Here is a 20661-nt window from a genome sequence, read left to right on the forward strand (position 1 = left end):
ATCTCCTATCGTAAAAACAAAAAGCATTTAAATCTGTACGTCATAAATCTTGGTTGAATATATTTATGATCGCGTTAGAAAGAGCATTTGAACTCGGTGCATTTACAAGGATAAAAGTTGTACTATAGTATAGGTGCGTAGGGCAAAGGTTTGCCGCGAGAGCAGCAGGTGATCACGCCCACGATTGAGTACGGCATACGCCTAAGCGCACGCATCGCAAACTTTCTAAGCGCCTTCCTGCACAACGTCCTGACACATCTCTTCGTTAAGAAGACCTCTTATAAACGTTCAAAGATCGTGCTGGTCGTTAGCGTCGCTGCATGGCTCGGTGCATCAGGTGCATAGGTGCACCCAGAGACAACGACGATGTACATATAAACGTATGCCGCTAACTCTACAGCGAAAGGATAAAATAGGAGGTAGAAGTCAACGAAGAAAGGAATAGAGATAGGGAAGGGCGAAAGAAAGAAAGAAAGAGAGAGAGAGAGAGAGAGAGAGAGAGTGAAGAAGTATAAAAGAGAAGCGTGTGATATATCGCGACGAGGTATACGTGCATCTTTATCGAGGACCAAGCCGTGAACGTGGAGGCAACTATGAAATATAATGTTCGAACGCTACTTTCGATAACGGTTCTTGTCGAGGTTGCATCTTATAATAATTTGATGAAGAAAAACCCCTTTAAAAGACGATAATTAAAATCTCGAAGAGAAAAGAAAATAAAATAGAAGAGAAACGATATCCGAGAAATGAAAAGCTTGCTTTTGAGTACTATCTTGGTAAATTGCGAGACGTAATCATGAAAGAATAATAGAGAGAGAGAAAGAGAGAGAGAAAGATACATACTATATTTTACAATTGAAAAGAGAAAGAGAGAGAGAAAGAGAACAGAGAGGTGGAGAGAAGGAGACCGAATAAGAAGTTGACAGTAATAGCTTTGAAGTCGTTCCAAAGCCGTCTTAGGTGTGTCTCATCTCTCTTGCATAAAACGAAAAAAAAGACAAGTCGGAGTACTTAGGTAAAAATTTCTTTTAAAAAAAGTCCTTCGCCATGTTTCTTTTTTCTTTTTTTCTATAAGTAAAATCACAACGATGAGAATAAATCATTAATTAATATAGTTATTACAGATCAAATACGATTATTTACAATATTTTATCACGCAGAAATCCCGTTTCTTTTTCTTTGTTTTTTCTTCAACTTTCTCGCGATGCACTTCGACGAAGAATACGCAATGCCTTTTACTAATTAGCTGCTAGTGACGTACCTGATGTGATCTTACTTAATTAATATTCCTATCGTGTCGCTCTCGTCTATGTATTCTAAGCAACTTCGTCGTCGCCATCATTATCGTCGTTGTTGCTGTGCTCTCTTCCTCTCTGTCGTTTTTCATTTCCCTACATAAGAAGAAAGTAAACCGTTAGAAAACCTCATCAATGATGGTAATCAGAAACTTGCTCAAAGAGCAAGAGTGAAATAAAAGAAAGATAGAAGGGGAGTAATGAATCGCAGGTAAAGAAACATTTTTAATTAACAAAGGTGAAAAAGTCGAGAATGAAACGACGTGCAAATCCTCTTGTATCTTGCCACCGTTTGAAATCAACAAGCAACTTTCGTACGTTAATAAATCGCAGGTTAAGACTATGAAAATATATTTTTTCACAAATGGCATCGTTTTTCATACGTATCTTAGCGAACTATAAAGTGGTGCACTTTACTTCCGCGCTACGGACTCGCGATCTTTGATGCTATAACAACTTAACGAGCTATAAAGCTTGTCGTAACGAAGGCTCATTAATTAAGATGAAAAACGCATCGAAAAATTGTGGATATTGTTTTATGATCGTTGATGGTCATTTATATTTATATATGTGTGGCTTCTGACTAAATTAAAAAAAAATATATTTACAATAAGAATAATAATAAATGTGATCAGTTGTAATTGTAAAAATAAACTCTTAATTGCCTCGAAGGACGATCGTAAAAGGCAGTAAATCGTGATTTTATTTAAAGGACTTAAAATAGAAGAATTGCAGGGATCGTTTTGGTTCTCAGGACCTCTCCGAACGTTGAGGAACGTGACGCGACGATCGTACTCCGGTCGAAGGTAAAGTTCTTCTCTTCGATCGAGTATAAGGGCGGCCATTCGATTCGATCAGATACAAGCGAAGTCGTAGGACCCCTTCTGAGCGAGTACGCGGGCTAACGTTGAGGAGGACCGCGAGATAGAAAAGAGAAATGCGATGGCACTACTGAAGGAAGAACGGAGAAGAAGGAACGGAGAGCCGGACTGACGATAGGAATGTTTCTGGCTCCGATACGAGGGAAAAGAAAAAGGCGGCTGGTCTTATTTATAGGCTTACTTTGTGAGAGTTATTCCCGCACCAGCCAAAAACCGAATCGAGCTGTTCTGCTGTTTCCACTGCATTCGACCAACCGTACTTCCGTCGTCCTCGCCGACGACGTATACTTGACTCGAATTTTCTCTATGGCCCTCCTTACAAATGTTGATCTCGGCTCAAATACTTACAAATATATAATAATACTAAATAAAATTACACTACAACACGAATTTCATAAATTAACAATTCTCAACGGATTATTCAAAGTAAGGACAATAAGGTATTCAAGCAAAATGATTATTTTCTTTTTCTTATTTGCATTAAGAAATTCTTAATAAGGAAGAGGGACGTCTGTAAGGAAAAGAAAGTAGGATCAGAAGAAAGAGAAAAGAAAAGCAGCAACTTTGCTGTCATCCACGACTCCATCATCATGATCGTCATCTTCTTCGTCGTCTTCGTCGTCGTCTTCGTCTTCGTCGTCGTCGTCGTCGTCGTCATCGTCCTCGTGTTCGTCGGTTTGAACGAAAGACGGAGACATCAAAGAAGGCGACATATCCGTTTACACTCGACACTCATATATGTTCTCTCGTGTTCCAGCAGTGTCTACGTGTTCCATGTCATTCTTCTATACATATGTGTTTATGCGTGCGCTCGTGCATGTGTGTTTGTACATAGCTGTAGAACTTGGCACGCAAACACGTGCACAAGCTAAAGAAAAAAGAAGGGCTGTGTTGTGGAGGATACGGGTAGCCTGGCTTCGGCCGCGACGGCTCCGCGAATAACACGTGACGACCATAATGCGGCTGAAGGCGTCTTAATAAAATGAACTTGTCATTCCGAAACAACTAACCAGCTTTCGGACCGAGCACAAGCAACCACCTCTCTCTTTCTCCCTTCTATCCTCTTCCCATTCCCTTTATCCTCGACCCACCAGACACATCCTTTCTCTCATTCTATATCCTCTCCACTCGAACCCAGCTCAAAGTCTTCCCAACTTCGGCCTTTATTTATACGTCGTTAAATTACCGCCAATCGTCGATCCGCCAAGTTCCATTACGCTTTCTTTTCGTATCCCTCAAGATACCAAACTGCTGATCACATTGTATCACGGACGCGATGGAATTTCAATGACATTAACCGACGCAAAAATGTCTTTGCACAAAAATCAATTCTCTATTTTGAAAAACGAAATGACTTTTATCGGTTCGATATGTCAGGTTCTTTCGCACGAAACCGAACGAACTTTCTCTCGCGAGTTAACTTCAAAGGACGACAAGAAATCAATCAGGGTTACCAATTTACAAGGTCACGAAAGACCGATCCTCTTTCCCAGATGGGATGAAACATTAGTATGAATTAACTGACTGAAAAAAAAAAAAAGAAAAAAGGGGAAAGGTCGGTAACCTCGGAAAGCCGAAATTTTGCAGATACGATAAATTACACGGTGCAAAAGTCCGCGTGAAGGGGCACAAAGAGCGATGATGCCCGCGGAGAAAGGGCAGTCGCCCACAAAAGGGCAGCGGAGCTCTCGAAATGAAAGGGCGAATGGATATGCCTAGGCAAGTGCAAGAGACACGTAAAGGCATTCATCTCATTCAAGGTAGCCTTAAGTTTCTGATCAGATAACGAATGTACACTTCTCTCTCCTTGCCGTTCGAGCGACCTTCTATCTATCTCTCTCTCTGTCTCTCTCTCTCACTATCTGTATATCTATCTTCTTCTTCTACTACTCTCTCTTTCTTTATATCTCTATCTCTATCTTCTTCTTTATCTCTTTCTCTCTCCCTCTTTCTCTTGTACCTTGTAACTCGTGATACAAGCACGCGTGTTTCTGCGTGCCCTCTCTTCTCAAACTTCTTCTATCTTGCTCTTCTCGTCGTCGTCGTCGTCGTCGTCGTCGTCGTAGTCGGCGTCATCGACTTCAACAACGGCAACAGCAACAGCAACAGCAGCAAACTTGCCATGGTACTCAACTCTATCCTCGTCTAGCTTTTCACTCTTTCTCTTTCTGTCTTTTTCCTTCTCTTTCTTCTGAAGAACACCTTCTCGTGCTCCTTCGTCATTCTTAAATGCAATACGCTTGCACCAAACCACGTTACGATCGTCTTTCCACGGCACCGTTAGCTCTCCGAGATGCCACGAAAGATGCGACGACGGTCCAAGCTCCTTCAATGGCAAAACTGATGCCTCTTTCAAGATCTAAAGACTCCAAGGCTTTCATCCGAAGCTTGGAAATACCTTTGATTACCTCTCGACAACGAATAAGAAGACCAATGCATTTGTGTACCATTTTTTTTGCTCGTTCCGCCTACGCGACTTCGAGATTTTAATCGGTTACCTTTATGCCGGTTAGAGGAATGAGACTTTTAAATGAAAATTTTTCCATTCCACATATCACTCGATGTAGTTGGTATTTGTTAATTAAGATTCAATGAAAGAAAACGTCTCTGTGCTAATTTATATGGTGTGATTACTCATGATAGATTACAAAAAAATGTCTGAAGAATTACAAGAATACTACAAGAAAGGTGACTTTGCTCGTGTTAAACATACACGGTGTACATTTGTTTTACGTAAAACAAACCGTACTCTCGAGGATTTCGGAATCCGAGCTTTGAACGAGGTACTGATTTATTTGAAGATCCTCCCTCTGTTCCCTCGGGAAAGAAAGGAGGATGCAGGGAAGGAAGGGGAGAAAGCCACCGACGCGTTGCCCGACCGCAAAACGATAGACGGTTTCGGAGTCGCGGCGCCTCGTCTTCGGTGACGCCCCCAAATTTCTTGCGAAAGCATAGTTGGGGTCGACGAGGTGACTTTGAAACGGGCACGCCTAAAACGCGCTCGAAATCGTTTTCTTGAATTGCAAGGAACTTGTAGACTATATACGAGAACTAAAGCTCCATTTGTAGTTGTCTTCCGGTCGATAAATTCTTTATCAAGTTATTCCAATGGTAGGGAAGAAGAATCTGAATCAGAATCAGAAGAAGAAAAAGATGAAAAAAAAGAGAAGAAGGAGAGATGAAACGTCGAACCTGTTTTCTCAAAGCTTGGATGGTTATCGATAAGCGACAGGGAGATTTCTTAAGGTTAAGGTCTGGGTCTCGGGAGAGGTCATAGATATACGATGCATCCTCCTATGATTAATACAATCGTGAACGTTCTATCTACGGATAATAAGCTTCGTGTACAGAGAAGAAAGAAAAAGAAAGAAGATAGTAAGGAGACACGACACGTCGCAATGTCGTACATGAGCGAACGCGTTTCGTGACGAGTTCAAAGATCTCAGAGGGAGTCCAGACTTCATCCATTCGTCATCCTAGCAATGTTTCCTTCCATCCAAGGTGAGATTCGATGCAATTTCGTTTCCTCGGCCATCTTTAAGCTCGCTCAACATTTCTACCATGATCTGCTGAAAAACAACTACGATAAAAACGATTTGACGATGACCTTTTACTGTCGTTCTCTTTTTTTAAAGATCCTTTCGTCGTTCCTTTTCGTATGCACACAAAGCAAGGATACACCTCTGTACGAACCTAACCGTGCGCTTTAATCCCTTTTCGACTTCACCAGACGCTCGTAAAACGACATCATAATTCCCTTACGACATCTCCCGGTCGTAACGTTTCCACCGTTAGCTGTTCGTACACACAACCCGTACGAACTCCTGCTTTTCTCAAAGCCACGGAAACGCGAAATACGATTCTTCTTCGTTTTCTTCTTCTAACCGTCTTGCTCAAACTTCTTCGTAATTATTTAGTGACTCGATTCTTCGAGCAATCTTCTGTACCCTTCCGAGTAGTAAACTTTCGTAAATATGCTCCATGAAAACGACTTAGGGATAGCAAAGGTAGTATGAGAAGGTTAAAAGATATCAAAATAAGAAGCTCTCGTTAACGATGCATCGTTCCGTCGAAGAAGGAAAGAATTCTATTGTGATGCGTAATCGAGACTGTAAACGAAGAAGCTGACGCCCTCGTTGGACCAAACAAACGCGTAAGCAGTGGAGATAACAAGAAGAGAAATAAATTACGATCGGCTTTGCGTCTTCTCGAAGGAAAGGATGGCACGCTCTCGCTTTTTCGTCCTAGCCCTCATGGACTTCTCCAGGCATGTTCGTAAACGAAGCACTGCAATATTGAGCTTGGTGAAACGAGCGGAGGCTGGTGGAAGTGAATGAGTAGGAGGAGGGGGTGGAAACGAAACGAGGCTTTCTCGAAGGGGCACATAAAATTAAGCCGCAAATAAAATAAGCCTCACGCCTTCTCTCTCTCCTTCTCTCTTTCTCTCTCTTTCGCACGTGTGCCCATGGTGCAGTGAATCATCGTACCTAAACTAGTGACATTTACTGTCAAGGATAACATTTGTCATACTAGAGCGAAGAAGGCCCGTCTACTTACGAGTGAGAGAAAGATAAAGAGAGAAAAACAGAAAAGGGTGTTCGAGTTCATAGTGACTCGCGCTCATGCGGGGTAGTATTCCTCACGCCAAGCACCACCGTAAATCTCCGAACGAGCAGACTGCCTCAGGACCGTTGAATTAACGGATCGCGATCGTAAACTCAGTTCGAGTTGAGAAAGTACTTTCAAAACCCGCGTGGAAACCATCTCACCAAAAGCTTGGACAAATCTTACAGAGAAGGATGAACTGAGTGATTTCTAAGACATCAAAACGTACGGTAGAATATTGGCTTTTTCTCAAGAAGTACGTCAGATAAGTCAAATACTTCTGATTTTTAAGGATTTATTACTTGATAGAGAGAAAAAGAGTGGAAAAAAGAGAAGACCTACTTTCGCAAGAACGAACGTGATCGTTTCGGTCTCGAATCTGACATGGCTTTCTCATAAAGTCTTTTCTCTCGTAAAATATCATTCCCGATAGTTTATCAAAGTAAAAGAAAAATAGCCAAGAAAAAAAGAGAAGAAGAAGAAGATAAAATGAAAAACAAAAAAAGAAAGAGTAAAAGGAAGAAGGCGAAGAAAGCTTTTGAGGAACTCAGAATGGACGATGCGGCAGCCGTGGTTGTGGCGGCGGTCTCTCCAGGGGTCTGGAGGGTGTCGAGCGCAGAAATGGACTTTGATTTGCAAAGAGAGAAGACGGTGAGAGAAACAAAGAGAAAAAAAGAGAGAAAGAGATCGAAGTAAGAACTAAGTTGGTCGGACTCTCCGAGGGACTACCCGTCGGTTATCAGTGCATAAACATTCGTTCTCCACGCCGCAATGCCTCTTCTCTGTCTCTATGTCTCCCTTTCTCTCTCCCTCTCTTTGAGTGTATGTTTGCGATACGAGTTATACCACTGAGATCACCGAGGAAGAAGGGAAAAGAGAGGGATTCAACGCAACACCGGCACTCATAAAATAAGAAAGCAAAAGGGGCAAGGGACGAAGTGATGGTACGCGTTGGAAAGGAGAGAAGAAGAAGAGAAGGTGGAGAGCAACGAGAAAACCGGGAACTTACGACGGAAGGAATGGAATATGATATAATGCAAAGAGCAAAATAAAGAAAAAAGCTTTCCAAGACGGTCTCCGTACCCTTTACGTAGGGTAGTGGTGCTGGCAAAAAGTAGGGAGATTTAAGGCCTCGTGGACATTGTCATCGGACGTAGTGCTATAAACCAAAGCAAACCTTGCTGCTAACTGAAATGATTTCTCTCTTTCTTTTTTTATCCTTCTTTATCATTTTTACATACTCACAATCGTTGCAAAGTTGAAAATGTGTTCTTCCCGATTTCCTATACGTAATCCTTTATTTTGCTTTATCTTTTTCTCGCTATCGATTAATTCACCTTTACCATCAATTGATTTACAAAGTAGTTACGTATTCGTTTATATTAGCAAAGAACTGTGTGCGTTTGTGCTTACTCATCACCACAATAAGCAATATTTTCTCTTTATTTTTCTTTCTCTTTCTGTTTCGAAACGATGTTGGCAGTGCGTTGGCACCTTGAGATTTGCGACGATTTTTGGCCTACCTTCTTTGAAGGATGAAGGGCTAAAGGAAAGAAAAAATAATAAAAAGAAAAAAAAAGAAAAAGAGGAGAGACGTAGAGACAAGATGGAGATCAAGGACGAGAACGATCCGATCGAGATCGCGCCGGATAACACGCCATATCGAGAAGAAGAAAAAGAAAAGAAATAGAAGAAGAAGAAGAAGTAGGGGAAGGAACATGAGGTGCGGAAAGAAGAAACTTGCCGACGTGCGAGAAAAGGGAACGCGCGACCGATAGATAGATATACACGAATGCGTCGAATATAGGAGAATAAAAGTGCGTTTTTTCGGTAGACTGGTCGCACTCGCACCGATAAATTATGTGCGATGTTTCGTAAAAGGGGTAGAACGGAGAAGGGACCCGATCGTCCGACCGGTTCATCCTTCTTCTCTCCGGGGATCCTGAAAATATTCGCTCGACTCGCTTTAATATCCTTTCCTCCTGCAACAGACAATCTGAGATTTGGAATAAATCAAAATTGCTGGGGTGAAATCGGTAAGCGGGGAAGAGAAGAACAATATTTCGCGCCCACGTTGCGTGTATTTGTTTTCTCTGTTTTTTCTATCTTCGTCGAAAAGTTGGAAACGTCGGATTCTTCGAGATACACGATCTGCATCTGCGATGAACCGCGACGTTAACAAACGCACACACTCGTTCAAGAGCATTAAGATATCCATCGGTGAACTTCTTTCTTCTTCTTGGTGGCTCGGCAGTACGAGAGCACCGACCGAGGTCACCTCTTTCCTCGCGTTCCCTCCTAAGAGACACCCCACGTTACACTCCCTCTTCTCGTTTCTACTCTTCGCCACCACCTTCGCGCGAGTGACGTACTAGATGAAAACGTCCATCCAGTATCGTACGTCCCTGACGGTTGCGTAATATCACCGATTGTTCCCTTCTACCTCTTTCTCTCTTTATTATTTTTGTGTTTTATTTTTATTTTACGTACTCTCACTCGAAAGAAGATTTCAATGGACATTTCTCAGGTACACCGTCACACTCGCGAGTAAATATAAAGCCCGCGTATACAAGCATATACAAACGTTCCAAAAGAAACGCGTTCACTTCAACCACCATAACAGCAAACAATGTGAGCGACATTACCTCTGATGTTGGAAGAAAAAAGGGAGAAAGAGAGACAGAGAGAAAGAGATAGAGAATGGTAATTCGCGTTTACCACCACGACGTACATACTTGCATAGATATCAACAATTTTTATTATCTCAACAACGTATCTAACTCTAGAATTTCTTATCTAACAACTTCTTTTTTCTTTAACTCTCACTCAATGATAATTTTCTAACGAAATTACAAAAAAAAAAGATACAAAAATAGATTAATTTTATTTGCAATAAAATTATTGTAATTAGATCTAATATTTTATTATGAATTTCAGGAGTTAGAGAAAATGAATAATAAAATGATTAATAAAATGAAATGGAAAGTAAAAGAGAAGGTAAATAAAATTTTCTATACGAAATAAGGAAAGTACATATATATATAGGCGCCTAGCGATAAAGTCGATTCGTATCGGTCGATTACAGTAGCAACAATCGTAATAATAATCATAACAGTAACGATACTCATCTTTCTCTCTTTCTCTCTCTCTCTTTCTTTTACTTTAGCAATGCTGGTATCAAATGCGAAGAATATGTAGCGTTCGAATGCTTGTAATCTTTAAGGCAATACTCACTGTGGATAGATGGTTAGAGATAACAGAGCATTGCTTGAGATAACGGTACGAAACAGCGAGATCTATGGCAACGGGATAAAGATAATGATCAATGTTCGACGATCGTTTATTAATCCGCAGAAAGGGGAATTAATTTTTTCTCTTCTATTCTTTCTCTTCTCTTTATTTTTTGTTCTTTGGTCTCGTTTTGAATTTTGATATTTTATCGTTCCACATTAAAAAGTGTACGTATGATCCGAGACGAGTTGAATGGGTTTTCCTTTCTTTCATTCTTTCAATGTTTCTCAAGAGGGACAGTAATAAGAAAAAGAAATGTTCACAAAATGCTTTCATCGTCGTCGTCGTCGTCGTCGTCAACGACTTCGCCAAGAGGATGAAAGATAAAATTTTATCAATGAAAGTGCGGTTCAACGTCAATAATTTTTTTCTCTGGAAACAACTCGAGACGAAAGAATCCTTTCCCTCGATTAGACTTGAGGCTTATTAATGAATTAAATTAAACGAGGAGTTTCGGAAAGAAAGAACTTTTAAGAGCATAGTCGGCTCGGCTCGACAGCCCGAAAGTGTATAGAATATAATCGGTATTATATATTTTATTAAATTACGTTAAAAAGGTATGTACCTATGTATTATGTATGTATGTATGTATGTATGTATGTATGTATGTATGTATGTATGTATGTATGTATGTGTGTATGTAAGTATGTATGTAAGTATATGTGTGTGTGGTTAGACTGTTGGAAACAAAATGATACATAGAGAAAGAAGAGAGGATCAACGATCTCGTAAGATTTGCTAATTGAAATGTCTCGAGACACATATATACGGTAGCTCTTCGCGAAATAAGGCGTGGCGAGTACGATTACTCTATAGTGGGCGGGAAAAGCAGTATAAGTCATATTATCTGGACTCGTAGAGAAAGAGAGAACAAGAAAGTAAGAAAGAAAGTAAGAAAGTAAGAGGGAAAGAAAGAGAACTCGTGCTTACGCGAAAGGGGTTGGCAAATATGAACGAGTCAGAGTGGAAGAATCACGACCGTTTCTCTTTTGGAAGAAAAGGAGAGTAAGTAACACGTGGTTTGAAGGTAGGATTCTACGTTTACGAAGGTAGACTTCGTTGAACGTCGTTCAACGCGTTGTTTCTTCGCGGCTTACTCGAAGTGGCAACGTCTAATTATCTCGCGAGAAGTTCATCCTTCCCATATTATCGTTCGAGCCTGAAGAAGACCGGCTTCATAACGACCGATGCTCGTTCTTGAGAATTTCGTTCGCGGTCTTTTTCTTTTCAAGAAAAAAAAAAAAACGAAAACAAAAAACGGCGATTTCACTAAAGCGTCTTTTATCTTTCGAGGTCTCACGCGATCTCGATATTTTCTACGCTTTCGTCGAAATGTCAGCTTGTAGAAATATCCGACTGTAAATCGTAACAAAAGGGAAAAGAGTTACGATAGAGGTTGGACAAGAAAAATCCTGAGGGACTTATTGCACCAAAGATAAGTCGATCCTTCGAAGGACAACGTCCGTTCGGACCATTTAGAGAAAGGAGCGAAGGTACTCTCGCAAAAGTCACGTCCATTCGCGCGATTAGCGTCCGCTGGACGTCGACGATACGAAATCGATTCTATCTCGATCTCACCCAATCCCTTGGACAAGGATTAACCGAAAAAAAGAGAGAGAGAGAGAGAGAAGAAAAAGGTCTTAAAAAAGCAAAACAAAAAGAGAAGCGGTCCAAGTGTTCCTTTTAAACCGACCACGCAAACGAGTCGTTTTTTTCTCTTGGTTTGCACAAGTATTTACTTCCACCACCTTCTTTTCCTCTTCTGAAATACTCCTTGTCGTCGTCCACTGGAGACAGGGACGGAACGGAAGTCCGAGAGAGAAAGAACAGACATTCGAACACGACATAAGCATATCAATAAAATGTTTAATTGGCGTTTACATTTCTTCATTCGGCTCAACAAGATTGCGATACAGATCTCTTTCTCGTCTTTCTTTGGCGAATCGAACTCGGTGCGTGGAGAAGGAGAAAAGAAAAGAAAAAGAAAGTACCAGTATTATTGGAAGAGAAAGGAGAAACGAGAAGAGATTTAACATAAGAGAAGAAGTAGAAGAAGAATCAGAAAAAGAAGTAGAAAAAGAAGTAAAATGAAATAAAACAAAAATATATATAAAAGCAGACGAGAAGAAAGGAGGAAATAAAAGGGACAGTGGTGATGGGGAACAGTGCAGTGGTAGCTTTCGGTATCCCTTACAGGTGCCACCAGGACGTATACTTTCCTTTGCGCACATTCCCTTGGTCTCTCTCTCTCTCTCTCTCTCTCTCTCTGTCGTTCTTTTATTCTTTTCATGCAACAGGACGACAATGACGGCGAGGACGAAGTCCATTTCGAAGCTCGCGCCCGTTCGCACCACCTTTTCGTGACTCTCTTCTTCTTGGAGGAAGGCAAGGAAGGCTCATCGTCTCGTATTCCTCTTCTTCGTTTCTCTCCTCTAGTTTTCTTCTTTTCCTTCTCTACCCTCTCCTTCTCCTCCTCCTCCTCTTGTTTCTACCGAGATCTTCCCCGGCAACGAGGAAAGAAGAAGCAGCACCCTGCAAGATCTCGTTTCGAGATCGCCGAACGAACGCTTATTTATTCCGATCCATTTATATTCCGTCGTGGATCCACGAGCACGCTTCGATTACGGCTGCTCCGCTCGGTGTGCAGTAAGCGCGAGTGACAGGGGAGGAGCGCGCTCGACTTTTGCGAGGTATGCCAGAGAATCCGCCTGTCTCTCTCTCTCTCCCTTTCTCTCTCTGTAGCTATCTTTCTTCTCCTTCTCTTTCTCTTTACTCCTTAAAAGTTCTCCTGCCACCGGTGCTTTGATTCACCTTCCAGGCGAAAGACGTCCATCTCCACCGTAAAACTTTACTCTCACGTAAATGAAAAAATTGTTCTTTTCCTTCTATTCTTTGTCTTCCTACTTCCGTAAAGAAACGAAAGAAAATGTCTTCTCATGTTGAAAATTGTCAACTTCCTTAAAGAACGTTCTTAAACGTTTGTTCGATAAATGCTCGATCGATGCGGCTCATTAAATACGTGCAATACCTCCAGCGATAATTAAATAATGATTCATTTATCTTTATCTCTCTCGCACGCCCATTCTCTTCTAGTCTTGGTATCAATAACATACCCGTAGGAAAGACGACACGATTCTATGTTCACCTGTACTCACGAACTCGCGGTAATATACCGCGTGCACCGTTCTCGACGACACGCTGATTCATAGGATTATAATCGTTAACGGACCGTTAACGTTAACAACGCTATTCTGTTCCGTAACGAGTATAGCGGTTGTCCCCGCGACGTGCACTAACCGTTGTGTGTCTTCGACGTCGTGCGTTACTTACGGAATAGAAGGACGCTTATGGTAGAAGGAAAACGACTTTCTAATATATTTTTTCAAAACCTTTGCCTCATAAGACTTAAATATTCCCCTCTTAAAACAAAGAAAGTTAAAAAAAGCGATATTGAACAAAATCTATCTACATTTTATAAAGAAATAAGTCATACCTATACGAAAATCGTCTTTTTTGTGGCAATAACACCGAATGAAAAATGTGAGATAAGATTATAAAGGAAATAATGAGTGGTAATGACCGATCCGCGCATAAAAATAATGATTGGAGGTTCTTTCGTACCTTTTGGACGAGGGAGATTTTAATAAGAAAATACGCGTAAAAATGAAAGTTCGTGAAGGGTACTCAGAGGGAAAAGGAATGGAAGGAGGCAACGTTAATGATTTACCACAGTTTCGGCCGTATAACCGCGAATTCACCGACATCCTCTCGCGAAACGCCGAAAAGCGGAGAGGTGAAGGTAGGACGAGCGGTGCCACGCCCCCGACTTCTCATCTTTTACGCGTCTCATCCCATGACGTCGTCCTCGGTGTGTACACGAGTGAGATGGGGCCCCTTTTTCTTCGGGACTCCAAGCTAAACGCCGCGAAGAAGAAGACGACGAGGAGACAAGAAGCTTCTTCGAAGGCGTGATTTCTTTCCCCCCTCCCTTCCTCACCATCCTCCTCCTTTTCCTCATCCTCTTTACTCGGCTACGAACCGAAAGCTGTCGGTTCTGACACCTGAGAATTTGCCTACCCTGCGGCCAAATCTTCGTTGCTCAAACCGAAAACGTTTTCGTGTTCTCTCTCTCTCTCTCTCTCTCTCTCTCTCCTTCTTTCTCTCTCTCTCTCACTCTCTCTATCTTTCTCTCTTTTGTGCTTCTATAGCGATAAAAATCTAGTTCGCCTCGTATCTTAACATGCTTCCTATTTTAGAGAACGAGTTCTGTTCTTTCACCTTCTTCCTTTTGTTCTCTATGTAGACTAAAGCATCATTTTTCGTCTATAACGAGGAAGAAATCACGAGCCAAGAAAAACACGGACACTCGTTAGTAAATGTTAGTTAAGAAAAAAAAAGAAAAGTAAACGAAAGAAAGGAGAGGGGGAAATGTTTGAAAATAAGCGATTCGCGTGTTATGACGACACGATGTAAGGCGATGGAACCCATCGAAAGGTCGGATGAGTCCGGGCTAATCTTAGATGTCATTATTTTTAGATCGGTTTACCACTATTCGTTAACGTCAAATTTTTTCGCGTAACTCAAGATCCTTCCTTTTCTTGAGCTTGTTGAACAGCCATCGCGCGATTCCAAATTCGCACTTCGAATATTATTTTTCCAACGAGTGTTTTCATTTATATCTACATGGCAGAACGTTAATTATTTTAGCAGGAGCGTCGACGTACGGGAAAACCAAGCATTTACGTGTGCAGCCATGAAATATAATTACTTCATAATTTCGAGCATGAATATTGACACGCGGTCCGGTTTATACACGGCGATGAATTAAATTATTCGAACGTGTTTTCCTATCATAAATTAATCGAAAAATCAGTAGCACCCGTTCCTCTGTAGAATGATCGTACCGATAAAAATACTCCCGGAGAAACAGAAATGTTTTAACCGTATTTACAATTGTCTCGAACAAACAAGAATTATAATTTGCACGAAAAATTATGGGAAAATTAGCCGAAATCGTGATTTTCGTTTTAAAAGCCAAACATGACATCGATTGTCCTCTCTTCTCCTAGTTTAATATATAATACAATAACATTTTTATAGCATTGACAAATAAAAAGACGATTACGTATAGAAAAAGAGAAAGGAGAGAAGGAGAGGGAGAGGGGGAAAATAGAGTACGAAGCTTTAAAGGGAACGAGATTCATAGGCATCTATCGATTCTTGTTCGTGTGGAAGAACAAGGCGTGGTTGGGAGTCGAAAAGAAAGATATCGTGGTCACCTCGAGCACTGAAACGAGCCTTGAAGGAGGCCGGCTGCTGTTGCGTATGCTATGGACGCCTTTCATGGACCCTGATAATGGATGAACGTTCTTAATGATTTTTTCGCCAGCGAAGACATTGGTCATTGAGTAATGATGCGCCTCCAAGATAAGAGCCGCGTGGTAACACCACGTGGTGCAGAGACGTACGAATATATGAGGAAGAAGAGAATGGTGACGAGGAGGAGGAGGAAGTGGAAGAGAAGAAGAGAAGAAGAGAAAATAAAGGAGGCAGTAACGCGTTAAGCTACGACGCTTCGGGCATCATCGTCCTCCGAAACCAAGTGAGAGAGACAAAAGAGTAAAACTAAGAACGAGAGAGAGAGAGAGAGAGAGAAATCTACATCAGGACAAACCTTTTCTTTCTCTCTCTTTCTCTTACTCGCTTATACTGAAGCAGGTTATTTCTGGAAATAAGATTCTTTATGTTACGTATCAACCGCATTCTCTTCCTTCACGCTTTGCATAACTTCGTGTTAATTAATAATCGCAAAGCTATGCGACGACAAGTATACACCTCATTCCTCCTTCTCCACATTTGTGTTGCTCTTTAAGCGTAACGGTCTACGCACAACATACGTAGTCGCATTAGGTGAGACAAGAAAATTCTCCAACTGCAATAGGAGAACCAATTTATGCATGTTTCCAAGAGTGTGTTTTCGTTTTGCATTCGATAAAAGTGCGACGCGCGATAACACAACATTTCCAATACAGATATAACAAAGTAATTGGTACGATTAGCTATTACTTCGACGTATATATACTCTTTCTCGCTTTCTTTCCCTACCTTATAGTTTTTTTTTTCTTTACTTTCTCACGGTTTCCAATAACGGCATCTAACCAAAGGACGTACATTTCGTCGAAGAATACTCGCAAATCTTCGATATAGCGATTACACTAAAGTTCTCGGCTATTACTATTAATTATGTCGGGCGAGAATGGACAGCGAGAAAGGAAATTACTTCCTGTCGTAAAGACGTCGATGATAATTATTACCCTAACGAGACAGGGACCCCAAGGGAGAAACGATTATGAAGGTGGAAGATTTCTTTCTCTCTCGTTGAGTATATCGATAAATTAATCGTGCACGCGCGTATATCAATTAAGCGTAGGACGAATCATTAATTCGCTGGAGAGTCAGAACGCGTTTCTCTAGAAACCCTCTTTTCCCCCTTCGGCCCTTGCTCGATCTTCCTTTTTGTCTGCCTTTGGCTTCAACTAACGCGGTACTCCTTTGTCACGTTTTCTTCCTTGTCTTTCATTCTCCTCTTTCCCTCTCTCTCTCTCTCTCTCTCTCTCTTCTTTTTCTCTTCCTCTTCCGTATATACATTTTCATACTTCCTCGAGTCTCTCCTTTTCACTCTCGCATCGTTAAAAGGGACGAAGGATTGGAAGGAACAGGAACTCGACCGGTTACCACGTTGATTGGACATTGAAGTTGTATCTTCGTGCGAATGCAGCGCGACGAAATCACAAGACTTACGAGAAATCTCGAATCGCTGACAAGTGAAAGAGAAAGAGAAAGAGAAAGAGAGAGAGAGAGAGAGAGAGGAATAGAGATAGGAAGAATGAAAGGACGCATAGTACCTACTTGAGACGATCGTTTCTCGCACGTTGCATACTTGTTCGCGTCGCTTCGCCGACGCCTTTCGATCTTAAATCATCGTCTTTGCTTGAGCTAGGCAGTTCTTTGACGTGATTGTTGAGACATGGGATAGCCGACAGCTTGAATTACGAAGCTACTAGTAATTTCTCTTATCTCTCCCGACCCCCTCCCTCCTTCCGAAAATGTGATCTCTTGCATGATTTTGTTAGTAAAACATACTCTGTACTCACGTCTTTGTTCGATAAATCATGAAATAATCTTGATCCCATGCTTTAAAACAAACAGCGAAATCGAATATTCGCATATCAGATTTACATCACTATGTAATTCTACTTACGATAAGCATTTTTATCGCAAAAGCAAAAGATTAGTGTTCGTGGATGTTTGAATAAACAATCGACATGGGTAACTTGCTTGGTATACAAAGAATAAAGAAAATTCAAAGAAAAGAAACTATATAAAGAATAGGGATTGAGAGAAAGGAGAGGACGACAGAAAGAAAGTAATTGGAGTCGAAAAGGAGAACGAAAAAAAGGAGTGGATGTAAAAGCGAAGGAGAACAGACAGATAGAAAAGAAGCACCGAGGTGCAGGTGATAAATGGCAAGGAGGATTGCTTGGCAAAGTGCGAATGGCCTGCAAGCGGGGAATACGAATGGAAGGATGGATGGATGGATGGATGGATGCATGGATGGATGGATACGTGGATGGATGGATGGATGGATGAATGAAGCGAACATAGTGCACGGACGTTTGGCATTGCTCGGACCGCGCCGTATATTCTTTTCTCTCTTTCTTTTTCTTTTGCTTTTTTGTTGAACGAAATTCAAATGCATTCAACATAGTCTTCGTTCAAGGTGAGCCGACTAATCCTCCCACCTGTGTGTATTTTTATTGCTGCTCTTACATTTAAATATACGACATTCTTTCGAAGAACTTGTTCACATCTACTCATATCCTTCCTAGAATATAAATCTGATCGTTTTTGAGATGAGAGAGACTTGTTATCTTATCTATCGTCACATATCCATATCCAATATCACATGTTCTCTTTCTCATCCAATGTAAGAAATAAAATGTAGTAAATTTACTTACGTGTTTATAACATATGTATATCCAGCATAATCGTTTCAGAAATGACAGAAAATATCGTGACGTATGTATAAACGTGAACGGCACGCACCTTGCTCGAGCACACACGAAATTACTTCGTTACCTTAACGAAGCGACTTTTCAACCTTGACATCATTAGCCGATTGTTCGACTAAATTCAGGCTGTACATCGTTCGAAGGATTTATCTTCTCGCTGGAAGATGTATCGCCGGTTTCTCTTGTATCACGTCCGCGTCTATCATCTGATACCAACAGAAGAAGAAGCAAGCAAGAAAGAAAGAAATTATGGATATAAAAAAGAAAAACACAGAGAGAGAGAGAGAGAGAGAGAAAACAAGACAAGACAAGACGATACGTAAAGATGGTGATTCGAAGAAGGAAAGAAAATGTAGAAAGAAGGATATATCTTGGTTCGTCGATTCAACGAGAAAGATTTCTGTAGATACGCGTTCGCGACGATACAACCCGCGATCGTTGATTGGTAGAACGAATAACCGAGCGAGGCGGGTAATAAGAGACGTATTTATACATCTCATGGATCGGAACGGATGGACGGATCGACTGACCGGTCGAAGAGAAAGAAAGAAAGAAAGAGAGGAAAGGACCACGCCGAGCGCACTAATGAATCCCGATTGTTCCCTGTGAATCGAATTGTTAATGAATTATGTCGTTATATTATGCATCCACTTGCAAGTACGATACACGTATGTACTTACTTACATATGAGCGGCCTTTAGACGCCGACCATCTACACGGTATCCATCTCTGTCGAGCTATACCTCGATTTTATGCGTTCAAGCCGATCGCCTTCCTCCTCTTCTTCTTCCTCCTCCTCGACCCCTTTAGCTTCTCTCATTCCTATCTCAGAATCATTTCGCTCGAAACAATGCACAGGAGGCTTCACCGATCGTGAATAATATCTGGTCCCACCACCACCATCACCACTACCATCATCATCATCATCACTACTACTGTGAATTGAAGAGAACAAGAATAAGAAAGAGAGAGAAAAAGAGAAGGAAACATGCTTCGCTGATGTAAATTTATGATTGCTTCTTCTTGTGCTTCTTCAGTTTGTTCTCTTTTTCAAACTTTTTTAAATTCTTCTTCTAATTTTAATATGTATAAAACTTTAATGAAAAATTCTTCAACTTTTCTTTTCTAAAGTTTGATGAAAATAATCACACGAGCTACATATAATTTTCTTGTTTTTTATATTTCACAATTTTTCCGTTTCATTTTTTATTGAGAATATAATAATATTATAATTTCTGACAACTCAGTAACAAAGAAATGTTAGAAAGTACTAAAACGAGAATTAACAAAAAATAATTCGTTTAATAAAAGAACGCCTTTGGTAAAATACAAAGTGTTTGCTTTAACTCATTTAACGCGTTAATTTAGTAGAGTACAAAGAATTTATAGAAAAAGGAACAATAGACGTGTAACGAAGGAGTAATTAAAGGAACGGTACTTCGATAAAATCTTGTGATAGAAAATCTCGGTCAGAAGCCGAAGATGGAATTCAAAGTTCACGTTTCAATCCTTCCATCTCTTAAATCTCTTGATCTCGTTTTCTTGCCTCTTTCTCTCTCTCTCTTTCTCTTTTTCTTTCTTTTTGGTTTACTAGTTACTAGTATACGTGTTAGATCGAACTAACCGACTCCCAAACAATACGGATCGTTCAAATGAGCTCCAATAGAAAAGCGAGTTCCATCGTGATCTAATCTTCCTAAGAATCTTCTATTATTATTAGTCTATCGTTCGGTCGAACGATCACGAAATATCCTAGCCTCCTTCCTTCTTCTTATACCTGTGAGAAGAGAAGGGATCTTCTTTCTTTACCGATCCGACGAAAATCCTGATCAGAAGAAATGCTTTTGTATTCCGGCCCCGAATAAATAAGACCTTTTTGAAACGAGGATATTGGCGTAAAGCAGACATACACACGCCGTTAGATCCTCCGCTCTCGTGTAAATGGACCCTAAGTGGTTTCCTCTGTAAACATCTATTGCTTTTTTTCGAATCGATCCTTAGATTTAGATATTTATCGCGTTACTCGAACTTAGAACGCAATGCGGGTTGCGATTTGCTTAGAAAGAGAGAGAGAGAGAGAACAGTAATTTTACCACTCTGCAGGAAATGTTTCTTTAATCGATGACATTTCCGAGGAAAGATTAAAAGAAATCATAGTGTTTGGATTACGTCGTCGAATCGTAAGAAATGAAGTCGTTTCGAACCGACAAAATAAAGGGCAAAAGTAGTTTTAGAAAAGGAAAGAAAAAAGAGTTAATAAATGAATTATACCTTCCTAACGATTCTTACCTTGATTTCTTGCATTCCGCTAGCTTAGAGGTCCTTGACTTTTCGGCGCGCCTAAGAAAACTAATCCCAGCTTAAAATCTAATGCCGAATTAGTAGCGACATAAAGTCTTCTCTATTCGTCCACCATAGTTACTTCATCTATACATATATGTTCATATCTACATACTTAAGCTAACACGGCCCGTGTACGAGTTCATAGTAGAGTCTTAACCTCGTTGTTGTCACGTC

General features: G+C 40.8%; 1 long non-coding RNA gene across 1 annotated transcript; it reads right to left on the reverse strand.

The window, feature by feature from the left end:
* Positions 1-887: 887 nt before the first annotated feature.
* Positions 888-19283, reverse strand: LOC149032638 (uncharacterized). The gene is made up of 3 exons (XR_016176407.1): positions 18825-19283; positions 2358-2491; positions 888-1391 (listed from the first exon to the last, which is right to left on the reverse strand). It is a non-coding gene; the product is annotated as an uncharacterized LOC149032638 (long non-coding RNA).
* Between the last annotated feature and the right edge of the window lie 1378 nt (positions 19284-20661).

The sequence above is a fragment of the Polistes dominula genome, unplaced genomic scaffold (genome assembly GCF_049000335.1).
Source record: "Polistes dominula isolate Pdom_NZ unplaced genomic scaffold, Pdom_raw_medaka contig_73, whole genome shotgun sequence".
In the NCBI taxonomy this organism is placed as follows: Eukaryota; Metazoa; Arthropoda; class Insecta; order Hymenoptera; family Vespidae; genus Polistes; species Polistes dominula.